Genomic DNA, 13,510 nt, shown 5'->3' with positions numbered 1-13,510 from the left:
GGTCACCTGCGTGTCTGGCAGCTTGGGAGGGAGAGCATCCCCGATGCAGACGGCACTCTAAACCAGGAACGAAAATAGTTCTCTCCAGCCAAGCAGGCTGCCTTCTGTGCCCACGCCAAGCCGAGGAGCCAAGAGGGTAGAGGTGGGGAGGAGGGAGGAGAGAACAGGAAAGGGGAGCAGGAGCTCTGGGCTTGGCCCTGCAGTGGTTCTCAGCTGTGGAAACACCGGCTCCACCACACCCCCCACCCAGGTCCTGGGGAAAAGAACCACTCACCCGGAAACGGGAACAGCCCAGAAATGGGGTCAGTCCTCTCCTTCTGACCCAACGCTCGGAGGGCATGTGCATAGCCAGGAATTAACGAGGTTGAAAGTTAGGAAGAGACAGGACTGTGCTGGCTTCTCGCACCCCGGGGATCCCTAAGGACGACAGCTGCTCTCTCCTCCGCATTGGGAGAGCCTGGAGCATCCCGCCCTCCAGCAGAGCTCATTAGGCATGGCAGAGCAAGATGGCCAAGTCATCGGCGGGCAGGCCTTGAGCAAGAAGGCAAAGGCGCAGGACCGGCAGGCCTAGATCTGCCCACAGACCCTACCTCCTGCCCGGGGAAACCCCGGAAGGATGAGCCAGCAGCCAGAGCTGGCCAACCAGCTGTGCAGACATAAGTAATTCTCAGCAGTTCTGGCACAAAGCCTTGTGCATCCACCGTGACCTGTACTGAGAGACCAGGCTGGGACCTGAGACACGCCCACAGACGTGCACGCCCACAAGGGGATGAGCTGTGAGTGAACAGGCCCTTCCTGAACACACCAAGTCTGGGGCAGCCCAATGGATGCTCGGGCCCCACACACCCAAGCCAGCGACATCAGGGTTCTGTGGACACCAGGAGGGAGAGGCGGGCCCAAGCCACAAGGTTTGAAACTCTGTCTTCCTAGCAGCAGCTAGAAAGTTCCATCTCTGCCCTGGCCTTCTCCCAGAAACCTCAGAGCAAGGAGAATCCCCAAGGACCAATTTGGCCAGGCCCCTGTCTCTGAGCAGGCATTGTCCCTTCTCATCTTAAACAGCCAGTGGGGAGGATCTGGCCTTGTTGCTGGCCTCACTAACCTGCTCAGGAAGTTCCTCATTATATCTAACTTAAGTTTCTCCTGCTTCAGTTTAAATTGGGAAAGAGAGAAAAGAGATGTCCACTCATCACCTATTTCATGAAAACTGTCCCTGAAATCCTGCCTCTTGCCCTTGATCGCCTGCTCAGAACCCCCCTCTTCAGACTAGATACGTCAGTCTATCACCTTGCCGTCTCTTTTCCACGTCAGTTACTACACCTGTGGAGCCATTACAGTCTCTCCTCCAGGAAGGTGAAGCCCATCCATGCGAAGAAAGGGGCACTTCCTTGCTGAAGGAGAGGGCCCAGCAGAAGGGGCCACCCACGTGGGTCCTCCCTTGTCCCCAAGCCCTGACACTCCCTTCCTTCCTGAGACCACAGCCTGCCTGGTTTCTCTGGGGCCCTGAGCCAGTTAATGTGCTTCAGTGGTGAAATCTCAGTCCACTGGGCGCCTGCACACAGGAGCCGGAGGGAGGCCCAGGGACGGCCAGCTTTTGCACTGTCCCGGCTGAGCAGGGCCGAGCCTCCCTGGGGCACTGGGTCCATCCCCCGACCTCCTGCAGCCATCCTCCATTCTCGCCCCCTTCACCCAGCGTCCCTCTGGGAAAGCATTTCCCACCAGCATACAAGCAGACGTCCCTCCATTCTAAAAGTCAAGCCCTCTCTCTACCCTCACTTCCCCTTTCAGCCCTAACCTCATTTCTCTGCCCCCCTTCACAGCCGGACTCCCTGTCTGTCGTCTGTACTGCTGTCCTCAAGACCTCCCCTCCCACCCCCTGCCAACCCGGCCTCTGCGGCTCCCCAGACTGCTTCCCTCGGGGTCACCAGTGAGGTCCACCTTGCTTCGTCCTCAGCCCCTGTCTTGCTTGCTCTGTCAAAGGCAGCTGTCATACTCACTCCCTCCCTCCTCCTCTGAGCACTTTCCGCACTGCATCCAGGACAGCCCAGCCCTCTGATTTCTCCACCCATCTACTGGCTGCCCTGACTGTCTCCTTGTCTGGTTCCTCACACTGGGAGTAAGTCCCTGGTCAGACCGCTTTCCTCCGTATCACTCTCCCTAAGTGAGCCCACTGGCTCTTACGGCCTTAAATATCAGCTACAGGGCGAGGACGCCCAAAATTTATTTCCGGCTCCAACCTCTCCACGAAACCTCACCCGACTCCTACTGGACCTCTTCATGTGGATGCCTGAAGTTGACGGCAGCTCAAAACTTCCAGACGCTCAGGCCAAAACCCTCCGAGTCGTCCTTGACTCCACCTTGACTCCACTCTTCTCTCGCAGCCAAATCCATGGATTCTATCTCCAAAACATACCCCAAATCTGACAATCTGAGATGTTTCCACCACCTCTGTGCCATGGGCACGGGTAGAAGCCCCCATGGGCTCTCCCCAGAATGACAACAGCAAACCCCTCGCTGGCCCCCGCTTTCTGCCTTCACGTCCTCCAGCCTACTCTCCCACCACAGCCAGCCGAGCCTGCTATCCCCGAGTGAGAGCAGGTGGCTCTGCTCCTCGCTGCTGCCATCTGCTGCCATCGCACTCAGTGAAAACCCCACCCTCACTGTGACCTTCGAGGTCCCACGCACTGACCCCCACATCCCCCCTTCTCTCTCTGCACTCGTTTCCTACTGATCCCCCATGGGCTCCTCACCCACCCTGCTCCAACCACTGTCCTCCTCCTTGTTCCTAGAACAAGCCAGACCTGCTCCTGTCCGTCATGCTTCTGCCTGGAGGCCTCTGCATTGCTCTTCCCTCTGCAAGTGCACTGTCCCCCTGCCCCCAGCTCACGCCCCCCTTCAAGGCTTTGCTCAGTTGTCACCATCTCAGGGAGGCCAGCCCTGACTATGAGATATAAAATTGCAATACCCACCCCAACACCTCATCCTTCCTGCCTGCTTTACTCTTCTCCATAGGACCTCCCACCAGCCGGCATATCATATATTTGCTTATTTGACTGCTTCCCACTCCTTTCTAGAGTAAGAACTCCACGCGGGCAGGGAGTTGGGTCTGATTTTTTCATTGCAATATTCCCAGTGTCTCACCCAGTGCATTGATAAAGATTGTTTGAAGGAATAAAAGAATGACTTTACTCTGCAGTTCCCAGGAGGCAGAAATGCAGCCAAGGGGCGGAATCTGCAAGGCACAGATTTTAGCTGGATGAAACCAGAGCCACAGGACACTGAACAGCCATCTCACAAAGGAGACAAGCTCGCTGTCCCTGAGCAAATGCAGCAGAGGCGTCCTGCACTGTGCGGGGAGGAGGTGGGCTGGGTGGGGTCCCTTCCAGTCTCAGATCCCAGTGTGCAGATTGGCAAAGGGGATCTGAGTAAGCAACAAACTTAGGGGTGGAGCGACTGGGACAGGAGAGCAGAGACCATGGGACGTCACTCAGGTCCTCCTCACCACGGGGCCAGGGATGGGTGATACGACAGGCTTTTGCCCTCTATGGAACAAGCACCCTATGGCCAGGAACAGCCCACAGGGAGACCAAGGCCATTGGCAGGGAGAAGCTAAGGGCTCAGAAAGAGGGAGAGAAGCGAGAGCAGACTCAGTGCCAGGGGTCCAGCTGTGGGAGGCCCTCCCCAGGGGATTTGGTGGGTTTTTAATTTGCTAGAAAGCAAGGAGAACCAGACGGCTGCTTCTCAACATGCCGGGCATAGAAGAGGGCCAAAGGCACAGAGGATGTGACACTGGGCAGCCCCTGGTGTGGGCCTGTCTGGCTTGAGGGACGAGGAGGGGTCTGGGCACCCACGGAGGGGGAGGAGGAGGCAGGAGATTGCCAGGAGTTACAAGGTCGCTGATGGGGTTAGAGGTCATCCAGGCAGTCTCTCACACCCTTCCATTCACAGGTATGGGAAAGATGAGGAAACCGAGGCCCGGAGAGAGGAAGGGACTCCACAGCGAGTAGCCTTGGGGGAGATCTGAAGCCTGGTCTCCTCGTTCCCAGGCCGGCCAGGTGCCTCAGGACTTCTCATCCCGCAGGCTCTCCCTCCACAGCCCCTCACCCCAAATCACAGCTCTCTCCTGACCTCAAAGGCTCCTGGGGCCTGGGAGTTCCGCCCGCATCCCCAAGCCACCTCATCCTCCGGAGCCGTAGCCCGCCAGGGTGCTCCCCATCCTCAAGACGCCCCCTTTCCTTCTGCCTTCCATCTAGACCCCGGGACTCCCCACGGGGAAACCGAGGCAGGCTCTCCCTAAGCCGACGCCCCCTTTCGTTCTACCTCCCATCTAGACCCTGGGACTCCCCGAGGGGCAACCGAGGCAGCCCCTTCCTAAGCCTGGCGGCCCGGACGGCTCCGAAGCCAAGTGTCCGAGCACTCGCGCCTTCTCCCCGCCATCCCCGCGCCAGGCGCAGGAGCACTCACCACGGGCCCCCGGCGTCAGAGTCCTCCACGCGGTCGGCGCCGCGACTCCGGCTCGGACTGCGCTCTGGCCCAGCCGTGCTGGCGCTGGACGCGCCCCGCCGTCCCCGGCCGCGGACTGGCCCTGCCCCGGGCGCCGCCCCGCTCCCCGCCCCGCGCCCGCGGCCACACCCCCACCGCCCGCCCCGCGCCCCGAGCCGCCCCGGGCCCGGCCGAGGGGCAGGCAGCGCCGGGCTGCTGCGGGGCCGGCCCGCGTGGCCGGTGAGCCGCGTCCCGAGAGCCCCCTCCAGCCGCGGGGACCCAGAGCCTCCGAGCACCGGTCAGCGCGCCCGCGGGCCTCCAGAGCCTTGCTGTTGTGAGGTCCCGAACAGCCTCTCCCGGGCGGGACCGGTTCCGCCAGGGCAGGGGGCGTCCGCGGCTCCTGTCTGCACCTCTGCCGGTCCAGGAGGGGCGCCCACCTGCCGCGACGTCCGACCGACGCTGAACGGCCCAGTCCTTCCCCTTAAATTAAGTTCGCTTCGTTTTATGATTTCTTATTCTTCCGAGCAAGTGACGCTGGTTTTCCATTGAAGATATTAACACAAAAATTCCTTTTAAAACACTTGTATTTGGAAAATTTTAAATGGAAGTCAATTTACAGGAAAATAACTGACATTTACAAAGTGCTTACTGTGTGCCAGGCTTTGCTCACATTAACTCAGTTAATCCCGTCGACAGGGTAGTGGCTGTCGTTATCTTCAATTTATAGATGAAAATACTGAGCACAGAAAGGTCAATTCACCTGCCCAAGTAGTGACCGCAGAGCCAAGATTTGCTCCCAGTATCTGGCGCCAAAAGTCATGCTCTAACCGCTACCGTGCACTGCCTCCAGGTAAATGCCTGCACGGGGGCGCGCAGTTGGCTGTCGAAGGTTGAATGTTGCATTACAAGGACTGAAACCACCCCACGGAAATCCCTCTGGATGGTGTACAGATCTGTCTCCAAGGATGTTCACCACTATCTTCTCTATAACGGTGAGAAACCGGAAGGCTCCTAATTACCCAATAATAGGAGATTACTTAAGAAAATTAACAGGGGCCAGCCGTTGGTCTAGCGGTTAAGTTGGCGGGCTCCACTCGGTGGCCCAGGGTTCACGGTTTGGATCCTGGCATGGACCTGCACATCGCCCATCAAGCCATGCTGTGGTGACATCCCACATACAAAAAAGAGGAAGATTGGCAACAGGCGTTAGCTCAGGGCCAATCTTCCTGACCAAAGAAAAAAGAAAATTAACAGAGCAACTGAACCAGGAAAACTTAACCAACTCATCTTCTCTCATACCCCACATCCAACCTGGGAGCAAACTGGAGCAAATTTTTCAGCTTGAGCTTCACAATATATCCAGAATTCAGCCACTGCTTGTTATATCCACCACTGCCACCTGGGTCCAAATCACTGTGTCTGACCTGGGTCAAGGCAAGAGCTGCCAGCCATTCTCTATGATCCCAGCTGCAATCTTTCTTCAGCATGGCAGCCACAATGAGTCTGTTTAAAAAAAAAGTCAAATTATGTCAGTCCTCTGCGGAAACCCTTCCACTGAGTCCCCTCTCAGAGTAAAAGTCAATGACGGTCCTTACAATTGCTGTTTGCACCCAGTGCCCTCTCTGGCCCCCTCCTCACTCTTTCCCCTCATTCATTCTGCTCCAGCCCCTGGTCTCCTGGCTGTTCCTGGAATATGCCAGGCCTGCCGCCACCTCTGGGCCTTTGCATTTGCTCTTCCCTCTGCCTGGAATGCTCTTCCTCTAGAAGTCTACATGGCTCCCTCCTTCTCCTCTTTCAGGCCTTTGCTTCAATGTGGCTTTCTCAGTGAGGTCTTCCCTGACCATCCCGTCTACAACTGCGACTGCCTCCCCCTGCATCCCTTCCCCTGCTTTCTTTTGCATCTTTCTCTACAGCACCTATCTGCTCACAACGTACTATATATTTACTTATTTATTGTCTTTGCTGTCAGTCTCTCACCCGAAAGAACAGGAGCTCCAAGGAACAGGAACCTTTCTATCTTGCTCCCTGCCTCATCCCAGGGCCTAGAATGGGGCCTGGTATGCAATAAATATTTGTTATGTGAGCATACCAAAAATGATGCTGTAATTCTAATAAACAATGAAAATGAATGACTTACTCCAGCCCACAGGAAGTGCACCTTCACAAACATTGTGTTGGGTGAGAGAATCCAGATACAGAGGCATAATACTGTCTGACATCATTTACTTAAAGTTCAAAAGCAGGAAGAACTGAGTAATAGTGATGGGAGCCAGGATAGAGGTTGCCACTGGGGAGGAGGTTGGCGGTTACGACGAGGAAAGGGACAAAGGAAACTTCTGGGGTGCTAGTAACTTTCTATTTTTTTATCTGAGTGGTGGTCACATGGGTATGAATACTTTGTGAAAACTGATTAAGCTAAATACTTAATGATGTTTGCATTTTCCTTTATGCTTGTTATATTTTAATAAAAATTAATTTTTAAAAGATGCTGTAGAGGTATGTTTATTAGTATAGAGAGACACCCATAATATAAGACAAAGTTTAAAAGGCAAGTTGCTTTTCAAGAAGAGTGCCAAGACAACTTAAGGGGAAAGAGCAGTCTTTTCAACAAATGGTGCTGCAAAAATTGGATAGCCCCATGCAAAAGAATGAATTTGGACCCCCACCTCAGGCGACATACAAAAATTAATTCAAAATGGATCAAAGACTAAATGTAATTAAATGGATTACATGGATTAAATGTAAGAGCTAACATCTAAAGCTCTGAGAAGTAAACACGGGTGTGAATCTTCATGACCTTGGATGAGGCAGTGATTTCCCAGATGACACCTGAAGTACAAGCAAGCAAAGAAAAATAAACAAATGGGACTTTAGCAAAATCACAAATTTTTGTGCTTCAAAAAACACTATCAAGAAAGTGCAAAGACAACCAAGAGAATGGGAGAAAATATTTGCAAATCATGTTCAAAATATACAAAAGACTCCTAAAACTCAACAATAAAAAGACTAATGCAATTTTTTAAATGAGTAAAGGATTGGAATAGACATGACTCCAAGGGAGATATGTACACAAGTGGCCAATAAACACAGGAAAAGATGCTCAACATCATTAGCCATCAGGGAAATACAAATTAAAACCACAAGGAGATACCACTTTACACCCAAAAGGGGGGCTATAATCAAAAAAATAGAAAATAACAAATGTTGACGGGGCTGTGAAGTTGGAATCCTCACACGTGACTGGTAGGAATGTAGAATGGTGCTGCTGATGTGGAAAACGGTTTGGTGGTTCTTGAAAAATTTCCACATGGAGTTACCATATGACCCAGCGACTCCTAGGTATATACTCAAGAGAATGGAGAACATGTATGCGCACAAAGACTTTACACCAATGTTCACAGCAGTGTTGTTCATAACAGCCAAAATGCAGAAACAAGCCCAAAGCCCATCAATGGATGAGTGGAAAAACACAAACGGTACATCCTTAGGATGGAGTATTATTCAGCCATAAAAAGGAATGAAGTATTGAAACACACTACAACATAGGCAAACCTTGAAAACATTATGCTAAGTGAAAGAAGCCAGACACAAAAGGCCGCATATGGTATGAGTCCATTTATGTGAACTGTCCAGAATAGGCAAACCCAGGGAGCTGTGGTCGCCAGGGCCCGGGGGGGGGAGGGAGAAACGGGGGGAATCGCTGCTCACGAGCCCCAGGTTTCTTTTCAGCATGATGAAAATGTCCTGGGGTTAGATCATAATAATGGTTAATGGTTACACAACCTTGTGTATGTACTAAAATCCACTAAATTGTACACCTTAAAAGGGTGAATTTTATCGTATTTGAATCATATCTCAACACAGAACAAGTGGGTTTCAATAATGTTTTGTGTAATGTGCTCCTAGGCTGTAATAAAAATCTATGAATATGTGTGTTGAAAAATCTAAAAGACTGTCTTTCCAAATTTATGGTTGGATTGTAGGTGGACTTTTAAACCTCTTTTTTGCTAACGTATATTTCCCAATAAATATGTATTACTTGTATAATAATAATTTTATAAAACTTTTCACTTCAGTGAGTTAAGGGGCATCTATTAACAACTCCCTGTATGCAGGACCCTGTGCCACCAGGCATTGGGGAGCCCCTGGTGACATTGCTGGCTCCGTGTGCTCTGACCCAGGCACCAGTCAGGCAGTGCTCAGAAGGGGCAGGGGACAAAGCTTCTAGGGGTCCCCAGGCCCGAGACTTTGCTTCTGCAGGAGGAACCCTCTAGATTGTGTCATTTAAAGTCCTCCCAGGTCAGGAGGCCGGTGGAGGCTGGAGCGAGGTTTGCCAGCGGCTTATGCCCAAGGGATGCCCCAGGAGGCGGGACTATCTCTGGCAGTTCTGGGATGGAAGAGGCCCTGCCCAGCACAGCTGCTGCTGCCCACGCAGGTGGTCACTCCAGCCTCACACGGGGCAGCAGTCACCATGCTGCTCCCCCACTCCAAGCAGCCCACCCACCCACTGGAGTCCAAACCCTTCCACAGGCGGGCCCCGATGAATGCACACACAGAAGGCTTCCCGGCCGCCCCCAGATGCACAGCATCTCTACGCTCTTGGTCCTCCCACCTCTGTGGTTTGCTCACTCTGTGCCCCACTGGAAGGCAACAGGTGGAAATAGCATGGACTTTGGACTGAAGGGAACCTGGATTTGAATCCTGGCTCTGCTGCTTGTTAGCTCTATGACCTTGCACCAGTTACTTAACGTTGGCCTCAGTTTCCCCAAACAGTCAAGTGGTGCTGACAACTCACTTGGCACATTTCCTGCCCAGAGAAAGCGCTAAACACTTTATGAGATGAACGTTACCATTTGTTGAGCACTTACTGTATGCCAGGCACCGTACTCTCATCCGTCATGTGATCCTCACAGCATCTACGGAAAAGGGGCTATTCTTGGTCCCCACTCTTGAGATGAAGAGACTGAGGTTCTGAGGGGTAATTTCCCTATAGTGATCCAGCTACAGAATGGCGGAACTGTGGGCCAAGCCCACTTTTCCCTTCTTTTCTTGGGACCTTACCCATCCTTCACTGCCTGCCTCCCTCGAGGAAGCTGCCCGGACCCCCGCTGTCCCCACGGGACTCTCCCAGTCCTCTGAGCGGCCAAGGAGCAGCTTGCGGGCACTCTCATCTGCCCTCAGCCTGGATGGCGTTCTGTTTCAGCTCACAGCTGAAGTGTCCATCCTGTTTTCCCATCAGACTATAAGTCCCTGAGGGCTCCGGACATCCCTTCATCACTGCTGGACCTCAGCTCTGGTCCCGTGCTTGGCCCAAGTTTGTTTGTTGAGTGACTTATTAAAAGAGGGATGCATGAGGGAAGGACGCATCAGAGCACGCAGCTTTCTCCTGAGCTGCCTCAAACCTGGGGCACCCGATGTGTCTGGGTCTCTGGGGCAGTCTCTGGTCTCACCCCATCCCCACCTTGAGACCAGACCCAGCGTTTTGTCGCTTCCCCCACCTTGTGCCCTAACCCAGCTCCAAGCTCACCCATGAGCTAGGCAGGTTTTGCTGAAGATCAGACACCCAGCAAACATAACCCACCTACCGTGAAGGACAGACGCCCCCCTCTGCCTCCTCTCTCTTCTTCTCCTCTCCCAGATGGTTTCTGGAATCACCTCCCTTTTCCCAAACTCTTCCATTCTAACCCCACTAGCAAATTCCACTTCAGCAAAATAACATGTTCCACCAGCTGAACTCACTGTCTTGGAAAAACACTTCCTCACAGCCAGCCCGTATCACGCTTCTTTTCAAATCGAAAAAGGCGCCCCTTCCTCTGTGCGGACACAGGTGCTGGCTTGGAAAAGCAGAGAGAAGGCTGGGTTTCAGCCCTGCTCATGCCCTTGCATGCGCTCTGTGTAGGGCACAAACCTTAAAACTGTATACGATGGCCCTAAGCCCCCACCCAAACCGCTCATCAAAATCTTCACCCAAACAAACAGATTTCCCAGGAACACACAGTGTGCGCACTCTGCCGATAAAGTCAGATTCTCTGCGTCTCCGCCCGAGTGCTTACGCAGATCAGAGGCACTGACATTCCTGCAGTTGAGCGAGGCCCAGGAGGGGCTGAGGCGTCCTCCCAACCTGCACTGTAGAATCGAGGCCCACAGCCCGGTCCCGCCCGTTACGTCCCAGTAGAACCAGAGCAGTGCCCCGCATTGCTCTGTCTGTGGCCCCAATTTTAAAATCCTACATTATTAAGAAAATTTGAGATTTCTTTTCTGAAAGGGAATTTTTTTAACAACAATGTTAGTTTCAGATGGACACCATAATGATTCCGTATTTGTATATTATTGTGAAATGATCACAACAATAAGTCTAGTTAACATTCATCACCATACGTAATCACAGAATTCTTTTTTCTTCTGATGAGAACTTTTAAGATGTACTCTCTAAGCAACTTTCAAATCTGCAGTATGGTATTGTTAATGGTATTTTTCGCTATAGTTGCTACTCTGTCCACTGCATCGCTATGGCTTATTTATTTTGTAACTGGACGTTTGTACCTTTTGACCCCTTCACTCATTTTCCCGGCCTCCACCTCCCACCTCTGGCAACCTCCAATCTATTCTCTGTATCTACAAGGTTGCTTTTTTTTAGATTCCACATAAAAGTGAGATCATACGTGTTTATCTTTCTCCATCTGACTTGCTTTACTTCGCGTAATGCCCTCAAGGTCCATTCACGTTGTCACAAATGGCAAGATTTCACTCTTTTTTTGTGGCTGAATGACATTCCGTTGTATACATAAACCACCTCTTCTTTATCCATTCATCCATCAACGGGCACCTAGGTTGTTTCCACATCTCGGTTCTCGTAAACAACGCTGCAATGACCATGAGGGTGCATATATCTTTCTGAGTTAGTGTTTTTGTTTTCTTCAGATAAATACCCAGAAGCAGAATTGCTCAATGATATAGCAGAAAACCTTTGAGATTTTTAAGTGGTTTATGTGTGTACACCCAACTGTGGAAAAACAAGATCGATGTGACTGGATTTTGTGTTGCCTACAAACACACACCTCGCCGGCTTGGGTTTTCTTTGCCAGACCCATGGAGGCACAGCCGCGAGCGATCGAGTCTTGTTGAATTTCTCGAAGGAGGCATGTCGGTGCTGGAGTCCCAGCTTGTCAGACACCGGAGCGGTGGTGAGCGGTGGTTTACAGGATTCAGGATTGGCCCAGGGGTGCTAGGAGGATCCTTAACTTAATCTCACGTTGCAATTAGGGAAACTGAGCTTCAGAGAGGGCGGTGGGCTGCCTAGGTCACACAGTGAGCCAGGGCTGAGCTGGAGCCTCAGCCGTGGTCACCACGCCTCTACATTCACACACTCATTCATTCGTTCACACGACATCTCTGAGCACCCAGCATGGGGCAGTCGCTGCCCAAGCCCTGGGGACAGAATGCTGACACAGACTCGCCGCCATCACGGCATTTGAGACCAGCAATAAAAAAGTAAACTTAACAATGATCAATGTTGGCGTAGGGGTCAGGGAAGGCTGCTCAAAGAAGAGGCAGCCACACTGCGAGGTGAGGATGAGCGCACCGGTCGTGGACCAAGTGCTGCTGCCAGAGGGACTGAAGGACAAAGGCCAGGAGGGGTGTTTGAGGAACAGAAAGCAAGCCGAGATGGCTGGTGTGGTGAGCGATGCTGGGAGTGGTGCAGAATGAGGTCAGGAAGGGAGCGAGCAGCGGACCACAGAGGCCCCAGTAGAGAGTCTGGACTTACTCTGAATGTGGTGGGAAGCCACTGAGGATCCAAGAAGTCTGAATCTAGAAGAGTTAGATTACGACAAGAGACACCTAGGCGCTGAGACGCAGCGTTTCCCTTCCTGCCTCCCCTTCTCACCACCTGGCTTCAGTACTGAGTGGGAGACGCCCACCCTGTGTCTCCCACCAGGACAGCGGGCCCTTGCCTGTCCTCCCAGCCGCTCTGGTCCAGCTGGGTCCTTCCGATGCAGGCCAGACACCCCTGCGTGTCTGGGGCTTTCCAAAGAGTGTCTCCCGCTTCCAGAAGAGGAAGCAGCGGCTTCCACACCCTTCCCCGCAGTTGCTGGCTGCTGGCGAGAGGCGTACAGGGCTGCAGAGAAGGGCTCAGAGTCTACCCTGGCCTCTCGCAGACTCTAGGCTCAGGTAGAGAGTGGGGGAAAAAACTGGAGAGCTGTGGGACGGACCCAGGGAGGCGGGGGGAGGGAGTTCCAGCCTCACTCTATGTAGGAGCCTCGCCTCCGCCGTGTGGGGGGCAGTGCGAGGCAGAGACAGTGAGAGCAGGCCCTGCCCTCAGGGCTCACCAGCTAGCAGAGCAGAGGCACATGTGCACGGCTCTCCCCTGGAGCTAAACAGACCCTGACGCAAGTGGGTCCTCTTTTTATAGCAAGGATGGCGCCACAGAGAGTGGGACTGGATGACCATTTCAACAAACGGGGACAAATAGGTAAACGGGAAAAAAAACACCAGCCCTCCCACCTCACACCATACACGAAAGTCCACTCTGAGTGCATGATAGAGCCCAAAGGAGACAGGCAGACTAGGAAGGCTTTAGGATAACAAGAACTGCCAGCGCTGGTCCAGTGCTGACTGCATACCAGCCTCGTTCTAAGTGCTCTGCACATCCTAACTCATCTTAAGCCTCACAATGGCCTGTGAAGTTGTTGCAGAAGCAACGATAAAGAAAAACAATAAAGAAGAAAACTCCGGACCTCAAAGTGTGACACCGGCTGTGAAAGAAAAGGTTGATATGATTGAATACTTTAAAGTTGCCAACTTGTATTCATCAAAGTACCCTGCTAAGAAGAAGACGTGAACAGACATTTCTCCAAAGGAGATATACGGATGGCCAATAGGCACATGAAAAGATGTTCATCATCGCTGATCATGAGGGAAATGCAAATCAAAACTACACTAAGATATCACCTTACACCCATTAGAAGGACAAAAATATCTAAAACTAATAGTAACAAATGTTGGAGAGGTTGTGGAGAAAAAGGAACCCTCA

At 52.4% G+C, this 13,510-nt stretch overlaps 1 protein-coding gene across 17 annotated transcripts in view; it reads right to left on the bottom strand.

Annotated features, from left to right (window-relative positions):
- Positions 1-4,588, bottom strand: part of NOD2 (nucleotide binding oligomerization domain containing 2) — a 36,319-nt gene extending 31,731 nt beyond the window's left edge. For 3 of the 17 annotated variants that reach the window (XR_011537901.1, XR_011537900.1, XM_070611862.1), the window contains exon 1: positions 275-681. The gene's annotated coding sequence lies outside the window, so the exon portion shown is untranslated. Of the gene's footprint in view, positions 1-274; positions 2,394-4,461 lie in introns of those variants that run through there. The other 14 variants (XM_070611860.1, XM_070611858.1, XM_070611861.1 and 11 more) reach the window with 10 other exon arrangements.
- Positions 4,589-13,510: the final 8,922 nt, after the last annotated feature.

Source organism: Equus przewalskii, chromosome 3 (assembly GCF_037783145.1).
Source record: "Equus przewalskii isolate Varuska chromosome 3, EquPr2, whole genome shotgun sequence".
Lineage (NCBI taxonomy): Eukaryota > Metazoa > Chordata > Mammalia > Perissodactyla > Equidae > Equus > Equus przewalskii.
The sequence above is the reverse complement of the archived record's forward strand: the minus strand, read 5'-3'. Positions and strand labels throughout refer to the sequence as shown.